At 36.4% G+C, this 14,399-nt stretch overlaps 1 protein-coding gene across 1 annotated transcript in view; it reads right to left on the bottom strand.

Moving 5' to 3' along the window:
• pak1 (p21 protein (Cdc42/Rac)-activated kinase 1) overlaps window positions 1–14,206 on the bottom strand; it is a 54,765-nt gene extending 40,559 nt beyond the window's left edge. The window contains exon 1 of the mRNA XM_016450088.1: window positions 13,989–14,206. The gene's annotated coding sequence lies outside the window, so the exon portion shown is untranslated. The remainder of the gene's footprint in view (window positions 1–13,988) is intronic.
• Between the last annotated feature and the right edge of the window lie 193 nt (window positions 14,207–14,399).

The raw sequence follows: 14,399 nt of genomic DNA, 5'->3' as shown, positions 1-14,399 counted from the left end.
TCCTGATCACCCTGTCGGGGTTTATTCTGAGATAACAACCGGCTGGATGTACATTATCCCTTACATATGTGAGTGACGACACATTGACCGTTCCAAGATGGCGTACGTGTCAACGTGTCTGGAGCGGTCGAATGTGGCATCTACCCATAGGCGGAGGGTGAACCAACTCCAGGGTAAGGCTAAATCACAAAACGAGATTTTTACATGAAAATGCAAGCGGTGAATGCACACAGAAACATCACAGTATGATGCTAAATTATTTGTCACCTGTTTTAATTATCTACCAGGTGAAAATCTGAACGTCTGATCAATTCATAAATTCAATGCACACCTCTCCTCATACTTAATAGTAATACTTGCCTTTGCAAACACTGCTAATAATTTCATTTTTACTCAACTAAATGTATAAATATAAAAATCGTAAATACGTATAAATGTAAAATATTGTGTAAATGTATAAATATTAAATTTAAAAATATTTTAAATCAATAAAATATTTAAAAATAAATGTAATTCATTAAAAATACATATCTAAAAACAAATCAGAAAATAAATATATAAAAATAAATAAATCAAAATCTAAATAAATAACATATCATGTAAAACATGAATATGCAGAACAAACTCTCTCTGCTGTCTATGAACTTTCGGGCGTGAGAGATTTTAGGAGTGAAATGAGAACAATGCATAGCCTGTGGAGGAATAGGCCTTTCTATTATTCATCAAACCCTCACCGACTCGACTCCACCTCTGCTGCTTTACTCCAGGCACACACACAGGTATCAGGTATAGCACTGAAAGCAGAGGAACAGACCAAAGAAAGACAAAGAAACACAACGTTTTGTGCAACCTAGTATGAAAAGCTGTTCACACAATGATTTTGGAAGTTTCCATTAAAATATATACAGTATTTATTACACGGCCCTGTGGAATACTTGATTCTGATTGGTCAATCGTGACATTCCGAGGTATGTTATCCCTCGATAACAACCGGTAAAAGCTAATAACACAGGCTCATCCGGGCAACAGCAGTCGGCGCTGTACTCTTGCTTGAACTATTTTTCTTGGTGGAAGCTTTGCGTTTGTTTAGCTAATAAAATATTAAAACTCGATTCAAAATGGTGTACAATTATTTAATTATGTCATCCTGGTATCGTGGACTCGCTCTCGTTTTATACAAACACAGCTGCTGCCATTTTGCTATGATTGTTTTGTACGCTGTAATGGATTATAAGAGAACTAACAAACTGGTAAACATTTTCGTCATTTTCGTCTTAATTCTTTTATTGCCTTCATTATTTGTGTGGTGAAATGTTGTGTAATAACTGCACCGTCTGCACCGTTTCCCTTAAATGTCCGTCTAGTTTGACTCCCCCCCCCCCCCTCAGAAACTCGAAATTGCGAGTTTATATCTCTCAATTGTGACCTTTTTCTCAGAAGTGCAAGAAAAAAAGTCGCAATTGTGAGATTAAAAGTCACAATTACTTTTTTATTTTTGTATCCAATGTTGGAAACAGGTTTCCATAGATTTATTTTCTGGAAATGTATGCAAATTAGTGCATTTTAATTACATACTGTCTCATTTGCATTTCAGAAAACTAGTAATACAAAATGTTTTGTCTTAGCGCACTGTTATGAATTAACTGAGGAAGTATATGGTGATATCCATAGGCGGAGGGTGAACCAACTCCAGGGTAAGGCTAAAAGCAGCCAAATGTATTAAACATCATAAACCCGACTTTGTAGGCAAGAACCAGACATGGGTGTCATGTAGGCTAAAAAAAATGTTTAACGGGACTGAATTTGTATTTAACATGATCACAACTGAATAAAAATGTTAGAAATTGATAATTATATAACGTTTCCTTTCCACGGTTTTAAAACAGTGAATAAATTATAAATAGAAAGTGACATTATCACTAACATTGATCTATCGCGAGTTTAAGCACTCTCGAAAAAACAAAAGTATCGTTATAATCACTGAAGCTGTATACACTGTTAAATGAATCTTTTACTTACATTGTACGTACATCTGCGCTTTGTTGTTTATGATGAGAGAATTCGCAAGATTCGCAAAATTCAGTCAGCGAACGCGCGCGCACTCAACAAAACTGACGAGTTTGAACGATGACTCATCTGAATGCTTCTGATTGGCCATTGCATTCCTAAGCTCAACAGATATGTGTGTGATTGGTTCAAATGCACAACACTGTAAAAACGCCTAAAATGAAATACGGTGCAACATGAGCAGATCTTAATTTAATGCCGCAATCGACACTGCCTATTCATATTCACTTTGTTAGCACCAGACGTAATAGATTTAATTTGTTTGTGCAGGGGCATTTTTGTCCAATTTAGTGGCATTTTTGCCCCAAGTCCTCATGGCCATTAAAACATGTTCCGCCTATGCATCTACCTATACATATCTATGGCGTACTAGTAGTCAGAGCTAGCAAACAGCACACTGTAAATCATTTTTGTTGTTTTCACAGTATTTTTACTGTATTCTCAAGTTTCTTACTGTATACGCTGTGTACAGTATGTTATTGTAGATTTCAATGCATTCTGGGAAAATACTATCCTACTGTAAATCTAAAAACAGTAGAACTAAATGACCGCGAAAAACAACCACACATTGCCTCGGCTCATCGTGAAGATGAAAGCCCACTAGAGTATGGCAGGTTAATTTTCCTTTTTGACTTTTTTAATCACTTTATACGTTTTATTCTGATGTTATTTGCAAGATATAAAGCTACGTTTAAGTTTCCATAAGAATCTCTGAGGGAACGCTCAGTTTCCGAGTCAAGCTGTCCTAACTGGACTTAACTGAATGAATGCATTTGATCTCATAGCCAAAGTGCTAAAATACAAGAAATACATACATAAATACAAGAAAATAAAAATACATTAAATAATAGCTTAATAGCAAAAGAAAACAATACATAACACATTTCACACTATAAAAAAACTGCAGTCAAACTAATCAGTATAGACTATTTAAAAACAATTAAGTTTAACATTAGAGCATTTACATTTAAAAAAAATGTCATTTATAAATGTGTGTGTAATTATGATTAGTATTTGTACTATTAGTATTATTATTATAAATATGATTACTATTATATGAATATATGGATAAATATATAATAGAAATAAAGCTATATCACTCAGTTTTGTGTGTATACAGGAAAAACCGAGGTGAAATCAGGAAGAAAACGGGTCTGAGTTTACTTCGGGTTTCCTGCAGGATGTTTTTTTGACAGATCGCTTGATCGATGTGAAAGACAACTGCTGATGAACTGGTTATTTCACATCATCTTACATCAAAACCAGCTTCACCACATCACTGAAAATACAAATCATGTCAGCAACAGAAAAAGAGCACGAACTCTGATTCAGAGCGTTCAATGCATGGAAGCGAGGGTAAAAACGGCCTCAGAGGTCAGCAGATGGAGGATTTTACAGCACTCTTGAGCAGAGATCAGTGGGAAAGCAGATAAAGTGCTCCAGACAGGCTATCCCACAATGCACTGGGCAGGCTCCATCACTTTTAAGTGGATAAGCATGAGTGTTTGAGTACGGGGCGGACTGCAGGGAATGCTGGGTGTGCGAGTGATTGATGGGCGTCTGACTGAAGAATGATGATCTGGCATGGACTAACAGATTTCCCACCAATCACAGTTTGAGAGTTGCACGTCAGCACCAAAACATCTCCAACCGCACATGCACACCTGTTTGGCGGCTCAACCAAACATGCAATCAATTCGATCTGGTAGAGATGAGAGAACTGGCTCTACAACATCAATACTCAAGCATTTACCTGCTTAAAGACCATCAATAATGTGCGTAAACCTCCGAGCCAAACTATGATTTCAGATGGCTGGAAGAAAGGAATGATTTCAGCAGGATTTTATGGCTGAGACTAGCAGCTGAACAAGGTGTGGTTTATATAATTCTCACACGGCCAATGAAAGCAGATGAGAGATGGCAAGCCTGCAGATGACTTAAACCCACAATCCCGTTCTATCATATGATAACCATTAAGAGCAGAGCAGAGTAGAGTAGAGCCCGGGTGTGATCTTACAGTCTGAAAGAGAGAGAGAAAGAAATACAAGACAATGGAAGGAGAAGGATCTGTGTGACACCTCTGGGAGTTACTGGGGTGGGTCTGACAAGCCGAGCTGTGATGCTCACTGGATCTTCAGAGCAAACAAAGAGTCCACAGTCCACACACACACACACACACACACATATATATACATATACATTCAGATTATATACTATTGCTTTTATAAATAAATACTGATAAGAGAATAAATGAATGAATGAATAAAATATTGATGCACTATATACTTATTTTGTTTTAATAAATAAATAAATAAAATGACTACTGATATGCCATACTTATATTGCATTAATAAATAAATAAATAATGTTGTGTACTATATTTTGCTTTTATAAATGCAAAAAATAAACAAATAAATAAATAAATAAAATCAATACTGATGTATCATTTAATATTTATTTTATAAGTAATTAAGTAAATAAATAAATACATAAATCCTTTCAGGCAAAAAAAAAAATAATAATAAATTACCACATGCTCATTTTGTTTTTATAAATAAAATAAATAAAATGACTACTGATATGCCATACTTATATTGCATATATAAATAAATAATGTTGTGTACTATATTTTGCTTTTATAAATGCAAAAAATAAACATAAATAAATAAGTAAATAAAATCAATACTGAATCTGATATATCATATAATATTGCTTTTATAAGTAATTAAGTAAGTAAATACATAAATCCTTTTAGGCAAAAAAATAATAAAAAATACTAAATTACCATATGCTTATTTTGTTTTTATAAATAAAATGACTATTGATATGCCATACTTATATTGCATTAATAAATAAATAAATAACGTTGTGTACTATATTTAGCTTTTATAAATGCATAAAATAAACATAAATAAATAAATAAAATCTCTACCGATATACCATACACTTACATTGCTTTTATAAATAAAAATAAATACTTATGCACCCATATACTTATAGTGCTTATACTATACTTATATTATAAATAAAAAGCACTATATACCATAATTTTATGAAATCCACTAAATCCAACAAAACTGGCTATCTCATCCCTCACACACAACCACACACACACAGTTCTTCTGTAAATGAGGGGAATCCGTGACGCAGCTGTCTCCATCCACCAGCTGTCCAGCTCCTCCCTCATGAAGCCCAATACTCAGAGGTGCCCATTGCCATGACAACCTGCTGAATAATGCACGCCTGCATGGCATCCAGCGGAGCACACACATACTGCTCTGTCTGCACTCTTCAAAGGGCCTCTATTTTACAAATTCACGGCACTTTATTCTTTCCCTGAAGTCCACTTATGTTCAAGATTCTTTCACCAAAAAACCCTGATCAGTACCACCCTTTCTCCAATCCACGGCTATATTTGTCTTGTTTTCCAGGAAGAAATACCTAAACATCCTTCTAAGATTTTTATCTTGAATGTCTGCCAATGCAATAAAGCAAAACACACTTTAATACATTTAAGACACAATGTCAGTTTTGCATCTCAGGAAATATCTTTTATTTGACAACAAAACCAAAACTGATTTTGTAAACATATACTGTATATGCAAATGTCCTCTGCTGTGATTGGCTAATCTCCACATACCGCAGTATTCAGACATCAAAGGTGCGCATGCATTACAGTAAGAGGCTCCTGTTTCCTGCTCAATCATCTGATCTGTTCCAGTCTTTCTTTTGCAAGTCAGTTGAGGTGAACGGGTTCAAATAAACAAGGAAGTGTTCCTGATAATAAATTCTGGCTATTCATTCACCATTCTTTATAATTACAGCATTAAGCATGATCTTAAGTCTAATCATGAGATCTGACAAATCCTTGTTCTGTTTACATGCAGCACAGCTTCCTCAGACCGAGGCCTGTCATTCAGCTCACGCAGACCGTCCTAAACACTACAGTCCAGAAACAAGGCTCTGTCCGAGACGTCTTTGTCTTTATTATTTAGCCCATGTTCGATCTTTGAGGTCATCCATATGCTATAGTGTGCTCCGGACAAAATATGCTTTTTGCAGATATGCAGAATAAAAATAAAAAATAATACTTTTTTTCCCCTTTCCCAACAATCAATTGGTTGCAAAGGAAGTGTGTATTTTGGAAAGCATCCACATTGCATTCATTTAAGCCACAAGTTGTCAGATTGACAGATTAGTTTGATGTATGTATGTATGTATTGATTTGCTGAGCTATGATGTTAATTAAAGGCTATTAAATTACCTATTAAAAATGTATCACAGTTTCCACTAAAGTATTGTGCAGCACAACTGTTTTGAACATTCATAATAATCAGAAATGTTTCCTGAGCAGCAACTCAACATATTAGAATGGTTTCTGAAGGATCACGTGACACATGAAGTAATGATGCTGAAAATTCAGCTTTGCATCACAAAAATCAATTACATTTTAAAATGTATTCAAAAAGAAAACAGTTACTTTAAATTGCAATAATTTTTCACAATATTACTGATTTTACTGTCTTTTTGATCAAATAAATGCAGCCTTTTTGAGCAGAAGAGACTTCTGCTCAAGAAAAATCTTCCTAGCCCAAACATTTTTTGATCCTCACAACCCAGTACTATCTGTGCTTTATTATGTCACTCCATCAGCCATTAGGTCAAAGTACATCTGATATTTTTGTGAGCTTAAACATTCACCAATAAACATTATGAGTAATGTTTGCATGTAGGAATAAAACTAAAACGTACATTTAATCTTAACAGGCAGTTAACTTATGAAAATGAACCAATGAACTTTGAGAACTGTGGGCCCTTTCTGAACGTTGGATGCTATTGGATGAAATGTGCATGTGGACTCTTTTATAGGTCTTAGTCATATCAGAGTGGGTGGTGGATGTTTTAAGGTTCATGCTGTGGGGGAGTGAAAATGAAGTTCATAAAGGATTCAGCTGGAATATGAGTGATGACACCCACAGTACAGTCATCTCTAAAATAAGAAAAAGGAAGCTTATTAAATCAGTCTTTAACATAGAGACAGAGCTTAGAAGAACTGAAGATGTTGATGAACTTCCTGTCTATGCCATGTGCTGGTTGAGAGGTCAAGAGTGAATCAGACTCATGAGACTCATCCAGGTATTTTCCATTCCAAACAACGACTGACACACAAAGCACCCATGCGATGACATTCTGTGATGTGAAACATGTGGACAGACTCTTGCAGTCTACGGTTACTTCTAAGGCTGCTTCCTAACTGGAAATCTAAATCATTTGAAATGCTTTTTATATAAGTGTTTGGCTGATGTTTAAACCCAGTTTAATGTCACTTATGATGCCTTAAAATACCATCCAGTTTGGCAGATCACTAAGTTTGGAACTTGGAGTTCTTAAAGGGATAGTTCACCCAAAAATCTAAATGTGCTGTTAATTTACTCACCCTCAGGCCATCCAAGATGAACCTGACTTTTTTCTTTAGTAGAACAGTAATGTCAATGGTAATGTTCAAGTCAATGGCTACCGTCACTTTAAGAGTCAAAAAATCATATCAGGCAACACAAAATGAATACCCGTGGGTAATGACAATATACTGAGGTCTTATGAAGTGAAACGATCAGTCTGTGCGAGAAACTGAACATTACTTACAACATGATTACCCATAATCCAGAGCCTCAGTCAAACAGTCTGGAGTGATGTCTGGTTCACGAACGAATCATTCTTTTGAACCGGTTCTTTTTAGTGAACTGAATGAACTAGTTCACCAAATTGGACTGAATCATCTGAAACAGTTTGTGGCTCGAGCAGCGCAGATCTACAAGTTACTCAACCAAAACTCACTTTCAGACGCCTGACAGTCACTCCGACTCAAAATGAGCCAAAATAGCGGCATATCTGATCCTGTGATGAATCAACTCGTTCAGCGCTCCAGTTCCTCCAACAGTCTGAACTGCGGAAACAGTTCGACTCGAACCGAAGACCGATCAGCCACTGATATGTGCATATGTGAACCAAGCACTTGAATGAAGGGGCCAAATGAAAGTTGTTATGGTTTCTCATAGCTTATGTAAAAAGGAGAGCTGATAAAAGACGTGTTCATTCACTTTATATGCTTTAGACATGTAAATCAACCATGTTTCACATCATTATTGGGTGCTCTAATGATATAATTGCATATACGTTATGTCATTGTGTGATTACATAAACGAACTAGTGAACTGAAGCAGTTCATTGAAACAAACGGTCCAAAAGAAGCAGTTCACGGACCGATCATTTCGCTTAATAAAACCTCAACATATCATCAGGAGTCACAAGTATTAATGTTGTCTTGCCTAATATGCTTTTTTGACTCTCAAAGTGACGGTAGCCAATGACTTGCATTTTATAAATCACCAAGGACCACAGTTGTTTTTAGCTAAAAACCTTCTTTGCTGTTCTACAGAGGAAAAAAAGTCAGCTACTTCTTGGATGGCCTGAGGGGAGTAAATTAACAAGAAATAGCCTATTCAGTTTTGGGTCAACTCTACCTTTAATGCAACATGAAATGCATTAACTATAGGGTTGCAAAGGGGTGGAACATTTCCGGTAAATTTCCAGAAACTTTCAAAAAATCCCTGGAATATTCCAAAAACTCCTGGAAAGTTTCCAAAATTTCTGAAATGTTTCCGAAATTTACTGGAAATTTTCCACCTTTTTGCAACCCTATTTAACTAACACAGATGATGAAAGTGGAATAACATATGCAATATTGTCTTTAACAAGGTACTGCTCATGACATGGATGAAGCAGTTTTATAGAGTAACTATTTATATAACAACAACAATATAATAAAATAAACATTCTTAAAAAGGATTTTTGCATTTTCTGAAGAAATCTAATCGATGCCCATGCAAAACACTCTGCTTTGACGCAATGGAGTTCTGAGTGGTTTATAGCATGTTGATATGCAGTTTCTAAGGTGTACTGTTTGGGTATTCTGGGTGGTTTCTGACTGTCCGAGCATGCCAATCCAAGATCCATGTGACACACGGGCTGAGGGGGAGGAAGGGCGAGGAAGAGGAGGAGTTGGGTTGAATGACGGGGGTTGGAACAAGAAAAGCGGACAGAAACACTGCAGCTCATTTCTTCTGATCTCATTCGGGGCCTCGCACGGAGACGATAACATACAATGACAGGTATTGCATAACGATTAAAAAGCCAGGGAAAACTGGGCCACATGAACGCAAATTCAAAACCCGAACGCATGCTACAAACTCACTCAACTTTCAGAAGATCCATGGACTGGATTTGCAGAAGTAAATTAGGTTATACAATCCTGTTTCTGAACATTACATCCAGTTCTTGTTATACACATCCTGAGCAAAGACCATTTTTAAGACACACAGAAAGTTTGCTATGAACATGCATAACAAGAACAACATGAATTTCAATGATATTATGAGATGCTTAAAGGAACACTCCACTATTTTTGAAAATAGGCTCATTTTCCAACTCCCCTAGAGTTAAACAGTTGAGTTTTACCGTTTTCGAATCCATTCAGCCGATCTCCGGGTCTGGCGGTAGCACTTTTAGCTGTAGCTTAGCATAGATCATTGAATCTGATTAGACCGTTAGCATCTCGCTCAAAAATGACCAAAGAGTTTCGATATTTTTCCTATTTAAAACTTGACTCTTTTGTAGTTACATCGTGTACTACGACCGACGGAAAATGAAAAGTTGTGATTTTCTAGGCCGATATGGCTAGGAACTATACTCTCATTCCGGTGTAATAATCAAGGAACTTTGCTGCCGTACCATGGGTGCAGCAGGCGCAATGATATTACGCAGCGCCTGAAAATAGTCCCCAGCTAGGTAACTTCCAACAAGCCTATTTTCAGGCGCTGCGTAATATCATTGCGTTCTTTTAAGTGTTCCTTTAAGACTTTATAAAAACTGTTTTAGAGCACCAATTAGGCATCACACTTCCTGTGTGCTGATGCTTTTTCTTTAAAGAAGTGACCTTAAGAAAAACCCTTTTTATTCCCATCTCTGCAACGGTACAGAGTAGCTGCATTGTCCACCACTGTAACTGGCTAACACACTCTGCATTCTTGCTTTTGTTAGTAACACTCGCAGAGAGACCAGGAAAAAGAATATTCCCACATGCTTCTACTCGCATCAGTAACCTCTTTTTTCTACTCTGCCATGGTTCTTCCATTATTTCTATAATCAAATTATGAACACATGTACACTATTGTTCAAAAGGCTTTTAAAAAAAATTAATTAACATTTTTCTAATATATTTTAAAATGATCAAAAGTGACATTTATAATGTTACAAAAGATTTCTATTTCAAATAAATGCTGTTCTTTTGAACTTTCTATTCATCAAAGAATCCTGAAAAACAAAATGTATCACGTTTCCACAAAAATATGAAGCAGCACAACTGTTTTCAACATTTATAATAACAAGAAATGTTTCTTGAGCAAATTTAGCATATTAGAATGATTTCTGAAGGATCATGTGACACTGAATGAAGACGAGTAATGATGCTGAAAATTCAGCTTTGAACACAGCAATAAATTACATTTGAATATATTTTCAAAGAGAAAACAGATATCTTAAATTGCAATAATATTTCACAATATTACTGTTTTACTATATTGTTTTCAAATAAATGCAGCCTTGGTGAGCACAAGAGACTTTTCAAAAACATTTTAAAAAGTTTTCCAACCCCAAACTTATAATCAGTACTGTATATCCGAAATAATCACAAAGGATATTAAAAATAATCGTTTATAGCAGCTTGAAGGTAATAGCTTTTGATTTCCACAACCATCCATGACACTCTAGAATCATAGTTACGAGTTTTGCATGGGCAAAAACATTTACATTTTCTAGTTTGCTGTCGCTATTATATTATATAATTATATATTGCACTTTAAAATAAAAAACAAATCTGTGCATGCATGCACAGATTCTGACGTGTGCAGTCTTCATAATTGGAAAATTATGTCCTAGTTTTATACAAATAGCACAAATTTTATCCATGAGACCCCAGGTGTGTAATTTGAACTTTAAATGATACATTTCCACATCATCCTTCCACCATAAATTGCATAATTTCCTGAGAGACGAGTTAAGTGCCCTAAAAACCAAAGACAGACAATGCACATGTACTGATAAGAGAAATCTCTTGCTTATCATTTGTGACTGTAAAATGCCTTTGCAAATCTGGAACGATCATAAAGTACAGTCAGACACACTCACATAACAAGAAGCATGAAGTCACAGCCGCGCTTCTGGGCCAAATGCACATCTGGAGGGTGTGTGAGGGGGTGGTTGGCTTTTTGTCCCGTGTTTTGGGATGATAAACAGGGTGTTACTGAAAGCATATGGTGATGTGTGGCCCAAGGGTGTGCTTATTTCACAGTCACCGACCCCCTCTTCACTCTGACTGCACAAACCCCCAAATAAATGATACAGATTGCCATCTACAGATCCACAGACCTGCATGTGCTTTCAAGCAATCAGTGGCCCACATGCAAAAATGCTTACATCACACCTAGAGCAAATTAGACTGATAAGCATTTCGCCAAACATGCAACACAATGACGCCATCTCACTGCTAAAAATACAAAGTTCTGTCATGAAACTCTAGATGGCGCAGGCCGATAGGTTCTAACTCATTCTGACATAATGACATCATTATTCACGTGGCGCAGCTGATTGGTTCTTTTTGTATCAGCAGCCAATGAGCTTGCTGCTCAAACATTCAAATACTCGGCTACCCTCCACCTTCCCCAGCTCCACCTGTATACATCTGCTACGGGGTGATTTCATGTATGTTTTATATGGGGTGGTCTCATATAGCAGCAGTGTTTCTTACATGCCCTCAGCAGCATGTCATGGATGTACTGGCAGTCTCGGTACAGATCAGCGTAGCAGATCTATTCTGCCAAGACCCAACACATTGACACAGCCGTGTATATTGCCATGCTAAACTCTCCGAGAGTTGTCATGGCAGAAATACCCTTAAACGATGACGACAACATTATGAGAATGAAAACCCTCCTCAAACTAGATCCGAGACTGATTAAAAGCCACTCGGTTGGTACAGAAGTGAAAGATTGCAGAAGCGATGCATTAGAGCCGCTTGTTGTTTCCTCTTTACCTTTTAAGCGCATATGTGATGTATTTTCAGAAGGCCATTTACAGATATCAGAGCCTGGTGTAATATCCTGGAAGAAACGTGCGCTTGACTTAACTGGTTTAAGGATTTTGCTGATACATGTGACCCAATTCAGTCCAAAGCGAGCCGAACCACTGCCCGCTGCTCTTATCTTACACTTACACTATCATCTACAGCATGTCACAGAAATCCACCATCTCTAATGAGAACCTATTAACAACAGCGCTGTAATAAAACCACACAAATAACCCTAAAGACTTCATTCTGAATTTATGCTTCTTAATAAACACACTTGTAAAAGCTTCAGCATATTAAGAACCTACATGTTTTATTTTCATTATATTCCATGCAAAAGGAAGCCCAGTGTAGTTCAACCACTGAAATGGTTCAAAAATCCTGAAGGAATGCTAATGGTATTTTGGACACGATCCAATATATAGGAACCAAACACCCACTGGAAAACCTGAATTACCGAATGTCAGTTCATCCAGTAGAACTGAATATTGTTAGATTCTTGTTAGATTGATGTTTTCCTAAACATAATACAGTATCTATATGCAATCCTGTAGTATTTTTTGACTGCAGATTTCTCATTTGTCCAGTCTGAACACAGTGACAGTCATGAACTGCTTTACACGCCCAGCAGTGTAAATACTGAATGAGCATTTTCAGACTGTTGGTTAACTAGGCCCTTATTTTAACATTTACATTTACGCATTTTGCAGTTGCTGTTATCTGAAAGCAACATGAGAAATTCATCAAAGAGCCAACAATATTCAGTAAGTTTTAAATAAATTCATAAACTAGACCAACACATAATCATAGATGCAAGCCTTGTAGTAATAATAATAATAATAACTAATAATACAAATAATGAATTGTGCAATTTTTATATTTAATATTCATTATTAACTTATATTAAATATATATTTATATTTCATTAAATTAAATTGCTAAATGAAATAGTACTCTTTATTACATATTGTATTATTTGTCAAATAAAACATTAAAAATACATATTAAAATATATTACATATTTTACATATAAAATTATATATGAAATAATAAATATTACAACCATTATTAACATTAATATTTAACTAAGAATAATAAATAATAGCAATAATAACTTGAATTATATGGTATTAATATTACAGATTTGATTATTTGTCAAATAAAACAAAATTCTTATTCAAATAGAAGTATTACACAGAAATTATTAACGTTTTATTCAATTAATAATAATGTACTAACTACTACTAATAATAATAAATAATAAAATACATGTCACATTTATATATTAATATGTTTTGTCGTTTTATTAAATATTTACATTATTGTAATTGTTTTAATATAACATAACACATGGTAAATAATAGAAGCATTACGCAAAGATTGATGTCATTATTATGATCATCCAACACGCATATATTTGGATGTTGTTAAATTGAATATAAGGCGAGCATACCTTGTGTTGCAGGCACATGTAACTCAAGCACAGATCAGAGGCTGTTATTAGATCTCAAACCACATAAACGAGGAGAAGAATCCCTATAATCAGAGCAATTCCTGCTGATAAAGCCACATCCACATCCGAGTGCTGTCTTTGATGAATAAGCAGCTATTCCTCTGTCTGCTCTCCACAGACACGCGCCCCACGCCAGCCAGCGCGTCTCCGCGTCACGCAAGATCCCGGTTGAACGCGACTGCGGCTCCGCGCCACGCGTGACAGCGATAAAGACCAGGCGGCACTCACCTCTGTCCAAAGACGCGAATGTGATTTCCCGAGCAGACTCTCCCTCTCTCTGTCACGCATTCAGCGTCTCTCCGCGCTCATTTGCTCCAGTCTTCTCCGGTCCGTCGGTCTGTCTCACTGCTGCTGTAGAGACACACACAAACCTGCTGCGTGAAGCGCCGCCCACGGGCGAGCCCAGTGGTCATTAGTTCCCCACGCAGCGCTGCGCTCACGAGACGCGTCACCTGCGCCAACGGAGGAGGAACATGCAATATTAAAGACACCACATGCCTGATATCTCATCATACAACTCTAGATATCTGGCTTAGAAATAACAGGGATGTGGCCTAGACAGACAGACAGACAGAGAGATGGAGAGAGAGAGACAAACAGACAGACAGAGAGATGGAGAGAGAGAGAGAGAGAGAGAGA

Source organism: Sinocyclocheilus anshuiensis, unplaced genomic scaffold (assembly GCF_001515605.1).
Source record: "Sinocyclocheilus anshuiensis isolate Anshui unplaced genomic scaffold, SAMN03320099.WGS_v1.1 scaffold948, whole genome shotgun sequence".
In the NCBI taxonomy this organism is placed as follows: domain Eukaryota; kingdom Metazoa; phylum Chordata; class Actinopteri; order Cypriniformes; family Cyprinidae; genus Sinocyclocheilus; species Sinocyclocheilus anshuiensis.
Note: the sequence above shows the minus strand (reverse complement) of the source record. Positions and strands in the feature narration are given on the sequence as shown.